Raw genomic sequence first — 15,493 nt, 5'->3', positions numbered from 1 at the left:
TATATATAGAGTGAAACATATGTGAATATGGTTATGTCTTTCAAAAGCTGTCAAAATAAATTTAAAATTCCAGAGGGTACTACCGCATGTGCTAATGTTTGCATTTGCATCAGGAATTAGGAATTTGGAATGAGGGCATATCTGTTTTTAAAAAAATCAAGTCTTCGTAATGAATTCCTTACAAGTTTTCTTTTTTCTCTGAAATAGAAATTGGTATTGCTAAATACAAAATATTAAGCCCTAAAATATGAGAGGTTATAATTTGAACCCATATCATAAGGATTATAATAGTTTCTGTCAAGTATTTTACAATCTTTCTCCTTACCTTTAAAATGGTTGTATTGACCAATACCAATGGAGATGCTGGGCAAGAAGAATAAAGCTGCAGAAAATGTCAAGAACCAATCTAGTCATTATGGCTGATTAAATCTCTTAATTAAGAGAAATATATTGAAACTGCTGAGAGAATATAGCCAAAGGTGAAGAAACTGCAGCTGGTAGTAAGTCATTTGTACATTCAGAGACCTCAAGTGTACGAGCTGATGTATTCCATGGAAAATTGTGTTGTTAGTTTAAAAAAAGGCCCTGTAATGCCTGTAATGCTGTCATATTTACCAGGGAAGTAGCTATACATGCTTGTTTACCAGATATTGTAGGTCATGAGCAATAAGCACAATTTGAAAGTGCTGAATAGTGGAATAATTTATGGCAATATATAACCTGATTATATTCCTGCCTTCAGGACAAACATGGTTAGAATTCATTGCCCATATTATTAATAATTTTCTGTGTGTTAATAAGAGGACAATAATGTAAGCAGATGGATTATGCAAGAGAAATCCAACATAAGGAGAACTGTCTAATTCAGAAGAATGTATTTACATTTAACTTTCAAACAAGTTACTTTTTGTAGATGGGAACAATTCAGATTTTTGGTGTTCATAATTTGCTTTTGGAAAAATGACAGGAAAATATTTTTCTGCAATTTCCCCAGAAACCTGTCCCTCACTGAAATGTAATCTAAAAACTAGTACCCTTTTAATGTTTGCAGCTATAGCATTGTTGGAGTTTTATCATCTGCGTTTAATACGTATTTCATCAGCCTACATTATCCAGGTGTCAGAGGATAATCGTTATTATTGGTTATATTGATATTATTGATAGTATTGGTTATAATAGCTGCTACCAGATATAGTTAAAATGTAGTTTGATTCTGTGGTTCTTAAGGGATTTAATAAACTGTCTAGAAATGTCTGCAATGTATACCAAAATAAAGGTTCTAGAATTGTGAGATCAGATTCTTGTCTGATTCTGCTTTCACTTTGTGTTGGCTGAGGATGAGGCCTGCAATCTGAGGAGACACAAGCAATTTGCAGATATTGTCCATTTCTACTTTCTTTCTGGGTGCGATTTCCAAGGCTTGTTAGGAAAACATGCAGATAAATGAGTCTGTTTGCTTCACTTCAGTGCGGCCACCTTGAAGAAGTATCATCTGGGACTCAGTGATGTCAGTTTCTTTTTAAGTCTAGTCAACCAAAGCTGTACTATTTGGAACATCAGCTGTACTTGTGCCACAGAACTTCTTCAACTTTTGCATCTATCAGTATACAGGATTTTACTTAAAAATAAAGGTGCTTATAACATGTAAATATAGAAATCACAGAGCTTGCTATTTCTGTAAGTTAAAATTGTCATTATATCTGGACAAGAATTAGCTGCCTTTTTATTCCCTGATATGGACGTGCTTACCCTCCAGTACCTGTTACTTTTGCTTCCATCTTAGTGAAGTTAGCTATGAGATTAAATTAATTAGTTATTTTATTTCTGTTCTGCATTCTGGTGCCAAACAAAGCCTCTGTCTTTCCTATTTTTTTTAGCTTCACACCCTTGCAAGAGTTTCAGAAAGCAGACTTATGCAATTATATAGCACATCCCAGTGGAAAATTAGGACTACTATGTTCGGCCTCAAGCAGGACCACAACATTCCAGGCTGACTGCTGGAAACCACAAATCTTGACCATTACTGCAAAACTTGTAATAGGGACACAAAGAAGAGTATTATTAGCCAGTCATAGAGTATTAAATTATCCAAGACTGCAGCACTATTGAAACATCAGCTACCAGCCTAAAGCTCTTCCTTTTTCTGTTTAGTTGTTTTTAATGGCAAGAGGCAGATTTTCCTTGTTTGACCTTTGGATTAAATCTGTCAATATTGATTTTAAAATCTGTGTAAAGTTCAGTTTTTGAACCCAATTTCTTTTTTTTTTTTTTTTTTTTTTGGTTTGTTTGTTCTTTTCTCCTGTGAAGTCAAGTCAGTTTCTGAGGTTCCAAGTTCGTATGTTTCCAAGTGGTTTACATGCATTTTAGTCTTAGGATGCTGAGATAATTTGCAGTATGTAAGCTGAAAAATGTCTTTGCAAGTTTCATCCCATTATTAGGGTTTTATTTTAGTGGTATTCCAGTAAATATAAAACATAAATTTTTGTCTGTTCTAGAAAGACTTCTATACAGATATGCAGTAGCAAGCTTCTTTTCTCTAATGAAAGATGATTACTGGACCAAAACAATTGTTGTTGAATTAATTCTTGCTGGAAGGTATTGAGGAGAAAGAAATACTTTGGTATAAAATGGAGTCTCTTTTGGAGCACACTTGTCCCCACTATTTGCTGCTAAATATTATCTCAGCTTGATAACCTCCAATAAACCTTCGGTTCCTCATAGCAGGGGCCGTGCTGCTTTGTTGCCTGCCTTACAGAAATTGTATTAGTGTGGCAGAACCCAATTATTTACCACTGAATGACACCCACCAGAGCTGAAGGTCTCCTCAGACTTGCCAAAATTGTCTCAAACCTTCCTGACAGTCTCCTGATCACAACTTCTCTTCTGACAGCTCTGTGAATGTTCCTGCTCTCACTAAGGACTGCTAGGAACTGATAGGAAATTTGCTAGATAATGCTCTAGGACTGCAGCCTTCTAAGTTCACAGTCTAGGTGAGATGACATAGGAAGAGAACTACCTGCATTTTAACCATTCTGAGAGAAATTGGGTTATAAATACACACAGTATACACATAGAATTATGAATATTTTGAAAAATTCAACTAATATATAATGGTTTATTGTTATTTCCAGTGGCTGGAATCTATGTTTCTAATAAAATTTGGCAAAATGCTGCTTTCATAGTGCTGAGTTTGAATATTTTTTGGGTGTGGGGGTGTTTTTTGTTTGTTTGGGGTTTTTTTTGAGGGTTTGCCTGTTTGTTTTTTTACTACTGGCAGATTGGTTATGACTTCTATTGTAATTGACTCCTGCACTCCATGATTTAACATATTCGACTGTGAATGGGAGCAGCTGAAGTGTAGGCCCACACTCCCCTCTCCTCACTGTGTTCTGAAGATGGTAACTTCCAGCAGGGGAGGTACCAGACAACAGGCATTGTGCAAATGACTTCAATCTCTGCAGCTGTTGGCTCATTTCTATTCTGGTGCCACATGTTGTTATGAATAATTTGTGGCATTCATCAAAAGTGGAAAGTGTGTATGTTTTTCCTTTTTTGTAATATGTTTGCTACAATTGTATTTAAGCTGAATATTATTAATGCAGTTTGCTTTATTAGTTTGGCAATACTGCCCTAGCAATTACTTCTCAACAGTATTTGTTCAGGGAAAGAAAGTCAAGGTAAGGCATGGCAAGGAAGAAAGTAATTGGCTCCTAGTTAATCACAAAGAATATGTTATTTTGTTTCTTTATTTTCCTGTTGTTCTTAAAAATAACAGATAGCAGAGGAAAATTATACCAGAAAGAATGGTCTTGATGAACTTAATTGGAGCAAGTTATGGAAATGCATAAACCCCTTTGTCTTGCTCTGTAAGTGCTTTGTGAATTTCAGACTATGGACTTCTATGTGACTGTACTTACAGATAAGGTAATTGGTATTAATTCAGTTAGAATGAATAAAAAATCAGATCAAAGAATAGTAGAATGAACAGCAGAGTCCATCCAGAGTTTGCTCAAATCTATTTATATTGATAGACTAAAAGATTTCTACCAAGGGTTTCATTTACTTTTCTAGTCATATGTCCAGGTTCACAAAATTTTAATTCCAAGCTGCGTTTTTTCACCATCTGCAGGTGTTTTGTTTCCAGGTTTGTTTTCGGATCTCTTGATAGACATTGTCTTTTACTTTGTTTTTACTCATGATTGAACTGCAGCCTTGCTCTTTTTGTATCTTCCTTTTGTTTTTCTGTCTTGATTCCCTTCCATTTTTATTGCAATCATCTATTTTGAAAAAAATATGTTGTAAAAAATTTTAAATTTATGATAATTTTATTTTTAGATTTATAATTAATGTTTTTTTTCAGTCTCTACTTTTTGTTTTAAAATAAGATGGCTGATATAACACAAAGTAAATTTAATTAAATATTAATAAGTAATGATTATAATTGCACAACATTCCCCTGTAGCTGGTCCTTGGGAAAGAAGGAATCATTCTTTTAAAAAAATTATTAGATTACCGGTATCCAGATTATTCCTGAATTATGGACCTAAATTTTTCAGCTTCATAAAAATGATGCTACTGATTAGTATATCTTTTCTATAGCAAATTAAAACATTTTGAAGCATAACTTCAATCCTATTTGTTGAAGTAATCTTTTTATTCAAGATGAACAAAGATTTAATTTAACCTATGTGGTTAGTTTGATATTACATTGCTAAGTCATATAATATTTCTCTTAATTTTGACAGTGGCAAACTAAATCTTACTTGTAAGAGTACAATTTGCCTTTCACTAATAACAGTGGTGGGTTTTGGATGGCATAATATTTGAAACCATTTCCTAATACATAGATCAGGTAATTGAATAGATTAAGCAGTATCAGATTTAAAGTCTTGTGTTTTGGCAAACACCCCAAAGAAGGTAGATATATGCAATACTACACCATTTCTTTATTTCTTCGGGAGGAATCAGGATTGGGGATATCAAACCTGAACCCCTTTTGCAAGGGAAGACATTAAATACATTTGACATCACTAAAATAGTATTATTTGAAAATATACTGAATTATTGAGTAAGAACTCTTTGGGTTTGTAGTACAAAGGCTGAATGCAATGACCTTTGAGGTTGGTTAGATACAAAGTTGTAAGATAGGTTTCTTACCAGCATAATATAAATGGGCATTTAAGAAAGGTTGCTAAATTGCTCAAAGGAGGATGAACCTGTCTTGAAAGTATTCAGTTAAAAACAATGCATTTGTCAAAGCAACCTCAAGTGATGATATATACATTTTGTTTTCTTCTGCAAACAGCTTTGTAGAGAATTTAAAGCAGTGAAAATTACTGCTAATATGAAGCCTGGTCTAGCTTTGTGAGTGAGTCGTTCCCCCTGCCCCCCACCATTCCACATATAAATACTCAGAAGCTTGGCATAAAGAATGCAGCCTGGGGCATACCCCATAAAACTTACAATGCAATTAAATGAACAATTTCTACTGGAAATAAAATGGGCATGTTGAGTAGAATATGAATTAAACTGAGCAAGAACAGAGTCAGACAACCTTTCGTAGTACTCTAGGCTCTTGGAGAGAACCCCTAGGGTCAGCAGTACCAAATGCAGCTGACAGGTCAAGGCCAATCAGTAAAGAAAGATAACTGCAGTTTGCAATGAAAAGCAGGTCATTCCAAATTTTGATTAATGTAGTCTCAATGCTGTGGTGTCCACTCGACTGGGTTAGCAAAATAAAGACAGATAGCAGTGGATTAACTCTAACACTTCTTTATTATACTGCAGCCGTTACAGGCTTCTTCAGGCTGCTGCATTCACTAAGGCGAGGTTTTCTCCAATTTATGATCCTCTGTCCCCATTGCCTCCTGGCCTAAATTCTGTGGAATTGACTCAGTTACAAGGGGCTGCCCTGCGGACTATTTTCAACACTACCAAAATGAACTCAAAATAACTTCGGAAAATGGCAAACCCATCACATTCCTAACATTAGGATTAGTTGGCATTGGCAGTGTTTATCCTGTGGAGCGTATATGGCAAAAAGGTGTCAACTTCAATGACTTTGTAAAAAAATAGGGAGAACTAATTTGTTGTTTATTGACAGTTTTTGTTACACAATACAAAGACTCAAAACGTTTGGCTACAGAAGGAACTTTGCAAGTGTTACTTGCCAAACAGAAATATGAGATTATATTTTTTCTTCCAAGATAAAATTAGTTTTGGAGTAAGTCTTTGCAAAACAAAAAATATCTCTATCAGTGAAGAATGAAATTCATTAAAACATCATGTAGAAAGAATTTGTTATAGGTGGATTTCTTCTCTTTCTTTCCAGTCTTTTGTTTGATTGTTTTTCTTTTTCTTTTGTTAGATTAGTATTTGTGTCATACCAGTTTGAATGTATGTTACAATTGTGTTTATTAACTCAAACCCATCCAGAGTCAATCTGTTAGAACTGATTGTGTCATTTTAGACAGCAGCACTGCCATGACGTCAGTATTACCGTGGAAACACGAGTGCAGTCTGCATCTGCACTCTGCTCAGCACTGGGGGTGGGAGCTGCCTCTTGCCTGCTCTTCAGCTGCATGGAGCTGCAGTGCTTACAGCAGGCTGCAGACCAGCCTGGCAGTGCTGCTGGAGTATGCTTAGGGCAGAATCTGGCCACTGTAGATCATAATGAAGATGTAGACAAAGTTCTGCATTTCTCTGTTAGGTAGGACAAAAATGTCATTATAGAATTATGCAGGACGAGACCTATTTAGAGTAAGAATTATAATGCTTCTTTTCCTACATAGCTAACAGTATAAGTTAATGTGTGATAGTTTTTTTGTGGTTGTTATTGGGAAAGCACTATCAACTACCTATTTTACTGTACTGACTGCAGAATTTGCACACTCTTCTTCAAAATGTACATTCTCTTCTTTCTGGTCCTATGGAGGATTGTAAAATGAATACATGTAACTTTATGACCTATCCTGTTTAATCATTCCAAGGTCAGAATAGCAGGGTTCTCTTCAGGTGACTGCCATTACCGATACTGATGTACTTGCCAGTATATCCTAACTTTCACAGTGAGTTTTGATTTGATTAACAGCTGCACAGAACCTGTACCATAGTAGAAAATGTTTGTTTCCTTTTTGGAAAGATTTTGTTACATTATGGAAGTATTTCTTCTATTCAGAGCAAAACTGAGAGATTTGCCATAAAAATTACATATTTGTAACTTATCAATGCTCTGTTATTGATATTAGGTGACCGTTTATCGGTCCAACCTGTAAATAAATGTAAATATCATAGACAGTTTGGAACAGTTGCGTGAAATTCTTTTGGCTTTTTCTGAGGCTGAGTGGTAAATGAGTGGCCTGTAGTCCCTGCTTTGACCTTTGTGTGGGCCTGGATGCGTGCGTTCATGTCGCAGTGCATGTGTCGGGTCAGCCCACAGCAGCTGGTCTGAAAGAATTGGAGCAGAACATGGCAGTGAAGTAGATTGCAATGTTAGAACCACTGCAGTCAGAGAATGGAAACCAGGGCCCTGCCTCTTAGGGCATCTGTATCCAGCCAGCAGACAATGAAAGCAGCAGGCTCTAATGAGAAAAGGGAAGCCAGTGAAGGAGACAGACTCTGTGAAATTTATTGGCTGGTGCAATAAAGCTGCTTCTTTGGGAGTGAACCTGAAGTGGCCTCTGAGTTAATTTGGAATGAAAAGCCCAGTAAGGGAGGCAGTTTATTGGGGTTCATCCTCTTCATAACCCAAGATATTGACCCCTACGGTCTCCCAGCCAGCAGCAAAAATATCAGACTCTCCCATTTGTGCACAGTACCGTTTATTTTCATGTAATAAAAACACCCCCTGAGTCTGTTAACTATTATCCATTTCCCTTTGCAGGATGTATCGTACCAGTCATCATTGAGAATATTGCTTTCAGACTCATTTTAGTTTATAGCCCCAAATATTTCTTGTTTGCTTTGAGTAATTGTTTTCTGTTAAAAATTGGGTAGCTGGCTTGTTAATTAGTAAGATATAAACCCGATACATCACTACATTTTTAAAGCTATGGTGCCAGCTAGTGGTGAGAGATGATAGACAATGTCTCAAGTGTGACATTTATCTAAGTATACGGTATATCTTTATTTGCATCATGATAACGTGACATTAAGTTTTATTTGTCAGTTATCAGTACATTGTGACCAAAAAAAAAAAAAATACAATGAGCCACTGCTATAATTGTACAGTTGAATTTAGTTGGGTACTGTTTATTTGAAACCTTCCTGCCATTTCTGATGGAGTAATTGTATCATTCATCCAAGCATTTGCCAGTGAAGCCTTTTAATCCTTAGTTTTTCACATGTGAACATCACTTCTTATACATTAGGAAACTGTATGTGCTCTTTTACTTCGCTGGAAATCAGAATTTCTTAAAAAATGCAGTAGAATTTAGCTGTGAGCACCAGAAAGATGCTTAGAAGGTTTCTGTGATTGATTCACTTGTGAAAATTAAGGAGAACTTTAGTGTGGCCAATGCAGGGCAAAACTCTCAATTGATTCTGTTTATTTAGCTGATACACCCTACTAAGATGGGGAAAAAAAGTCCTGTATTTTATTAACGTGACAGGAAATTTCAAACAATTCATTGTTCATTATGCACTGTCTGTTCATATAAGCTTACAACAGAAAAGAAAAATAAGCAACCCTTAGGAACATTTATAAAGAAATGTAAAAAATAACTTATTTTTCTTTCTAACAAGGAGTCATTGACAGGTCATCTTTTCCAGTTTAATTAAGCAATAACCAATCTCAGTGAGGTTGTGGAAGGCTCTTGAATACTAATAAGTGAAAGCAGAAGATGAAGCATTTCTTTCATTAAATAGTAGGAGCTGTTTATAACTCTATTACTTACTGTTAAAATCAATTATTATTACTAATACTCTTCAAGTAATTTATACCTGAAGGCACACTGAAGGTTGTAAAGCAGAACTTTTCTTTTTAAATGTCAGACATAGCCATGAAGGTCAGCTCTTGTGAATAAGGACACCTCAGATGAACACACTTGTAATAATATTTGTGAAGATAGATCTTGTGTTAGTGACAGCTGCCAGCAGCAAGCAGAGCTGCCACAGTCTTCCACTCTAATACATGTGACTACACTGGTGGAAAAATACAGGGATGTTTCTAATCCAAGGGAATGAAGAAAACAGAATGATTTTTATATGAGATGGACTCAACCAAGTTAGACACAGAAGCAAATTATTTAAAAGAGGTGCCTAAAATATTAACTTGAAATATACTGTCATGGTTTAATAATGCATTTCCTTCTGGTGCCCTTTCTTTTCCATTGTGTCTGTGACAAGTGTGCACTTCCTCCTTTTTGTCCTGTGCTGTTGCAACATCGTTGCTTTAATTTAATACTACAGAGATTATTTCAGTGGGAAAAAACCTATATCCCTTAAAATATTAAAATGCAAGTATGAATCTTCATTGATTTCTTAACTGTGGGATTTAGAATATGTGTTTAATGCTGTTGCCTAATTAATTACTTTAATTGTCCAATTTATCCTGCAAATTGATAGTCTTTTAACATTTACATAACTTTGGATTCAATAAATAAGGTTTTAGTTTTTTTAAGAACATATTCTGTGTTGCCCAGTTGCAACAGTCATAGATTAGGTACATGCTTTGAATTTGAGATCAACAAATGGCATTCTACAGGCTACTTTTTCTCTTTTTGTGCTTTAAATTAAACAAGTGTCTATAAACATAGTATCAGTGTGTAACTAAACCACCATTTTTACTTTATTTTATTGTAACTCCACTGTAATTAAAAAAAAAAAAAAGCTGCTTATTCGAAATAATGTCTAAAGGGATGTCAGCACTGAGATTAAATTGCCAAGGCATTTGACTTGCAAACAAAATAATGTGGAGTCCTGTGACGTAAACATAAAGACCAATATTTATTATGTTGATACATTCATTTGGATTGACAGTCTTGTTATCATGGTATTAGACACCAAGTGTATTTATTGTCCTAAACTAATAATTTATATGGAAGACAAAAATTATACAAGAAGATTATTTTAAACACAATTTTAAGGGTATTTTAAAGTTTACTTTTCACACTATTACTGGATAAGATATAAATTTAGCAGTTTGTATTCTTTATTGGTCTAGAACATGTCTCGTTAATGCAGCACTGGAATAATATACATTTAGTGAATGCTAAACTGGATACCCTTGTGCATCTCATAAAACTCTCTGAAATTTTTGTATTTAAAAATCTGTATGATACATTAAGTTCAGTGGACTTAGAAAAATCCAGAGTTTAAGCATGAATCTTAATTTAAAAAAAAACTCCCAAACTTACAAAAAACAATCCTGTCTATATGGAGCTGTCAAATAATTCCTTTAAATCCACTGATGTTGTGTTGGAGTTGTTGGAGTAGAATGTGATACCATGGCTGATGAAGTGGGAAAAATTCATCGCAATAATTTTGAAATCAAGAGGAATATGTTTCAAAAGCCCTTTGGCAATAAAACCACAAACAGACAAAGCCACGCAAGCTCAAAAGAAACAAACAAAAGCCCCACAAAAGCACCAACCAACCAGGTGCTTTATTATTTCCAAAGAGCTCCCCTGTTTGAGTACCTGGGGGTGCCATTTCTGCCTTCCCTTGGAATGCTGTCAGTGGAGCCCTCCACAGAGCTCTGTGTCAGAAGATGGAGTGCCTGGTATGGGAGTTGGCCACATCTGTCAGGAAACTGCTACAGATGGTTCAACTCATTAGCTGCCAGAACTCCTAGCAAACATCATCCGAGAGTATGGGGACCTCACTTGGACTAAATGTTAAGCTTGCCTCCTGTTCAGTGTCATTACATTTTCTGCAAAATATGATCCTTAACCATTTATGTTAGAGACTGGATAGTCTTGGATGTAACCAGTCTGCAACACTGTTTTTTTTATTTGAAAATGTAAAATAATTAAATGAAGACTGGTTGCACCACCCAAACAGTGTCTCAAATGTAGCTCACTGTATCAGTAAAATATTGGCTCTGTCTGATATTAGTACCTCTTCATAATGATATCACAGTTGGGATGTGATGAACTCCAATGTAGTACACACTTGTATTTGTAACAACCTTTCTTTTGCATCATGTCTATATTGTGATGTGCGCTGCCACTCATGCAGAATTTCTCAGCTTACCTGTCTTTGTTTTGCTCGTTGTTTCCAGCAAAGTTGTTCACATTTGTGTGTGTTGTTGTAGCAGAGCGATCACAGCAGGTGTTCCAGTTTGCTTTGCTGCAGAGCCAGCAGAGGGAGCAGACACACTGGTGTTTTATGGTACTGACAGATTTTGGCCATTTTTCCCTATTGTTTCTGCAAATGCCTATATTTTCATATATGTGATCATTATAGATGAGAATGTGGGCAAATGTCTGTGCACTGGAAGCTCAGTAACTGTGGGAAAAAGCTAAGCTATCAACTGATTTATGATTACAAAATTATCTTTGATTTTGCAAAGATTTACATAGATCATTTGTGTACTGAGAGTAATTATTTGTGCTGAGTTTTTTTGGAAGAAAACGATACTGGAAAGAAGATACTTTCCTTTAAAAAACCCCTTCAGTTATACTTCAGAGCACACTGCCTTTAGAAAAACCACAGCATAAATTTAAGTACAGGTTAAAATGACTTCACACACTTGCAAGGTCAAGCCCTTAATAAATCACTATACACATTGTGTGCAGTTCACCTGTGTGAAATAGGCTTGAAAAGACTGTTCTGGTCACAGCTGATATTTGGAGATACATTTTGGGTGTTTGCAAACAGACGTCTTTTTCAGACGCATGGAAAAAAAAAAATCACATGGAAATCATTCTCCCATTTGTGGTCATTGTACCTTAGGCCCGCCCCCAAAGTTGGCAGGAATTTTACATGAAGAGGTGTCAGGGTAGAAAGGCGGGGGTCTTTATACAATCTTATGTGTGCTTAAACAATACAGTGAACTTCGTAAATGATGTTTGCATCATGATTTAAAGTTTGTTTAAATACTTTTTTTGGGTGATAGCATTATTGCACTCTGTGCTTGGTTAAGCCAGGCAGGGGTTGATTATCATTAAGTGTTATTTATTTCTATTTTATTAAGCCTCCTTTTACATTCATGTTACAGGTTAATTTATACTTTTATTTCATGCACTACTTGGCTTTACTGATTAATATGCCCCATGGCATTCAATAAAGCCAGGCAGTGGAGGAAATAAGAGTGGTATTAATTTCTAACATTGCTATAAATTTGCCTTAATAAAACTAGCTCAATAACACCACGGTAGTAGTACAATGGATGCTTCCAAATTGTTAGCAAAGACACAACTGAAAGAACAACACATTTTTTTCCAGAATTTAAGAATGCTGTGCTGTCTTTTTATTGGTGTTCAAATTAGGCTACCTGTTATAATACTGAGTGCTCTTACATTGTGTTCTAAAATGCAGTATATATTTTTTTAAAAAAATAGTATTTTACTGAATCAATCAGTTCAATCATAAGCAGATAAATCCTCTGGATCCTTTCAAATGACTTTTGGATTTTCATGGCCACTGTTACTTAACAGACAGGTTTCAAAATGTCAAGGAAAAAAGAGAAAATTCTGGACTATTAGGGCAAACAATACAAGAGAAATTATAATGATGGGTTTTCTTTTTAAGAGTAAAATAACTATTATTGATTACCATTTTCCAGTATATTTCCATTGATTAATTTACATGTTGCTTTATAGTAGAGGAAAATTTTCAAGAAAGAAATTAAGATAGGATTGGTGAATATTAGATTTAGGTGCACAAACTACTCATTATAATAGAAATATTTTGGCTATATTTTCTTAATTAACTATTAACTATGATATGTGTGTTTTTTTCAGGTCTAGATTATGAAATCTGTGAAGCATAAAATCCTTGTTAGTTAAGTTAATTGACTTAACTGAAAATTTTGCTCAGAAAGAGGGGTTTGGATAGAGCTGTTATTTGACCTCAGTACAAAATGAAAGCATCATAAAGGAAGTTAGCACAGAAGAATCTGAACAAAACCATAGCCCAAAAGAATTGCCAAATCCTCAGAGCTTGATCCTAGAAGGTTAATGGAGAAACTTGTTCCTGAAGTCATTGGGATGTGAGCCTTCTCTGCACTTTGCTGGGTCAGACCTTAAATAAATCACTCAACACATTTTGCAGAGATCACCTATGGGGTGAAAGGCAGCAAATGTTTAAAAGGATTAATATAAACATTATAATATATCAAACAGAACTTATTTTTACATTCAGGCAGCTATGAAAATAATACTGTCATTTTGATAAGTGTATTGGTTAGTTAAAATCAGATGGGCAGCACACTGACTGCTATCATTTGATTTTACTAAATAATATGTATTTGCATAATGCTTAGTCTAAGAATCTATCAATGTAGATTCAAATTAAAATTGTAGGGTTTATGTAATGATCTTTGCTAAATATGTTTTAGTAAATAGTAACAAAACCTGTAAAATTGTCTTACTTACTATAAAACTCATATATATCCAAACATAGCATTTAATTAGGTCATATGATGCTGCTATAGTTTAACTATGTCAAATAATTTTGTTTAAGTGCTCTATAACCTTGTAATCATAGAGACACTGAAGTTAGGAATGGAAATGGGCACAGCCAGGTCTGTTCTACACCCTGCATATGTGATGTGAGATATTTTGTCTGGGTGAACTTGTTGTGGAGTTCCATTTTATCAACTGTTTTCTCAGAAAAAATACTTAGTTTTTAATGGAAAACTAAATGTCTTCCTTTAACTTTTAAACAAGGTATTAGCCAACAATAGGAGTAATGACATTCACAGGCATATTTGATGCAGTGTTTTAAGAGGAGTATAATCTGGAATACTTAGAGGGAGATTTGCCAAGTGCCGTGCCAAGCTGGATAGCTTACTCTAGAACTGTACTTCATGGAAGCTTCTATAAATACCCCCAGAGTGGTGGAAAATTAGATTAGATAAATAGACCATTGATTGGATTGTTTGGCAGTTTAGTTTGCCAGAAATGATAAAAATCTGTACCATGTTTGATCTGTGCAGCCTATGAATGCTTTCTGTCTTTCACTGACAAGTGCAGAAGTTTGGGCTGCTTATTTGCTCTGTGGATAAGGCCTTTAGGGTGTATGTGAAAGACAGTGAGAACATTTTATTCCTGCTGCACACATAAGCAGCAGGTAAGATTATTAAAGGAAAAATCGCAAGAGTAATTTTTCATGTTTAACCCCCTAATTCAAAACTATAGATCTGTTTTCTTCTTGGATCACCACAGCCAAGCAGAATAAGCTGCAGCATTTACAAAACAGAAGAATGTTGGGCTGACAGCATAACACATGCAGTTAAATATGAACAGGTCTCTTCGGTGTTACCATTGTGGGGTCTGGGGAGCAGGATGGGTGAGAATGTCAGCCTGGGTGCTGCAGGTAAGGCAGGAATATTTAAAGCAATGTCATTTTCTTTGATACTTTTTAAAAAAGCAGTCCATTATAAAGGGGTGTCTAAAAAGAACGGTGAATCCTCCTCTCCATCTCTTGCACTGTACTTACCTTCATGCAGATGTTGAAACAAGAATATTCACTTCTGATTCAATGTTTGTGTCTGTGATCAGTAGGAGTAATCTAATGTTCTTCTTGTTTTATTTTGTTGCATGTTGCTTTTTCTTCCTTACTCATATATCACACCTGCATTTCTACAGAACACAGAAAATTCTGTATTTTTAGAAGTAAGTACATACGATTTTCTATTCTGCTGCTCTATAAAATGTTTCTTCTTTCAATGTATTTTTATGGAATTAAAATGTTGCCTTTATTTATTGGCTGTTGGTAAGTATTATTTATTTTTACACCTTCTTTACAGCATAATCTTGGAAGAGAAACTATGCTCTAAAAAATGTTATTAAATTTTACATTTCTAGCCATGCGTTTAAGTGACATTTGTTTCAGAGGGAATAGATCTCTTCTCAGATGACGTTTTCTGGGAACTAGAACCAAAAATCTAAAACCAATGTAGCCAAATCTTTGCCTGTATCTATGAGAATACCATAAATTGATCTGAAGAACCAGACAAATATGATTGCAATTAGGATCATTGAAATATTTTCTGTGTGCCTGAGGTAAAAATGAATGTAGTAACACAGAAAAATAAGTACAGTCCATTCTCTATGAAGTGTTGGCATTGAGCTGATCTAGTGCTGATGCTCATAAGGAATTCGAAGGTGCCTTTATTTAGGTCTTCTTGCAAGAAGCAAATTGTACACGGCCTCCGAAGTGTGTAGCGATCGGTGCCCCGGGTCGGGGCCGCCTCGGAGGGTCCGGGCGGGCTCCGCTCACTCCGCGGGCCGGGCCGGGCGCGGCCCTTCCCTGCGCCCCGCGGCCGCCAGGGGGCGCCGCCCCGCCCCGCCCCGCCCCGCCCCGCCCCGCCCGGCCCTGAGGGGCG

This window comes from Taeniopygia guttata, chromosome 7 (genome assembly GCF_048771995.1).
Source record: "Taeniopygia guttata chromosome 7, bTaeGut7.mat, whole genome shotgun sequence".
Taxonomy (NCBI): Eukaryota; Metazoa; Chordata; class Aves; order Passeriformes; family Estrildidae; genus Taeniopygia; species Taeniopygia guttata.
This window is presented reverse-complemented; position numbering follows the sequence as displayed.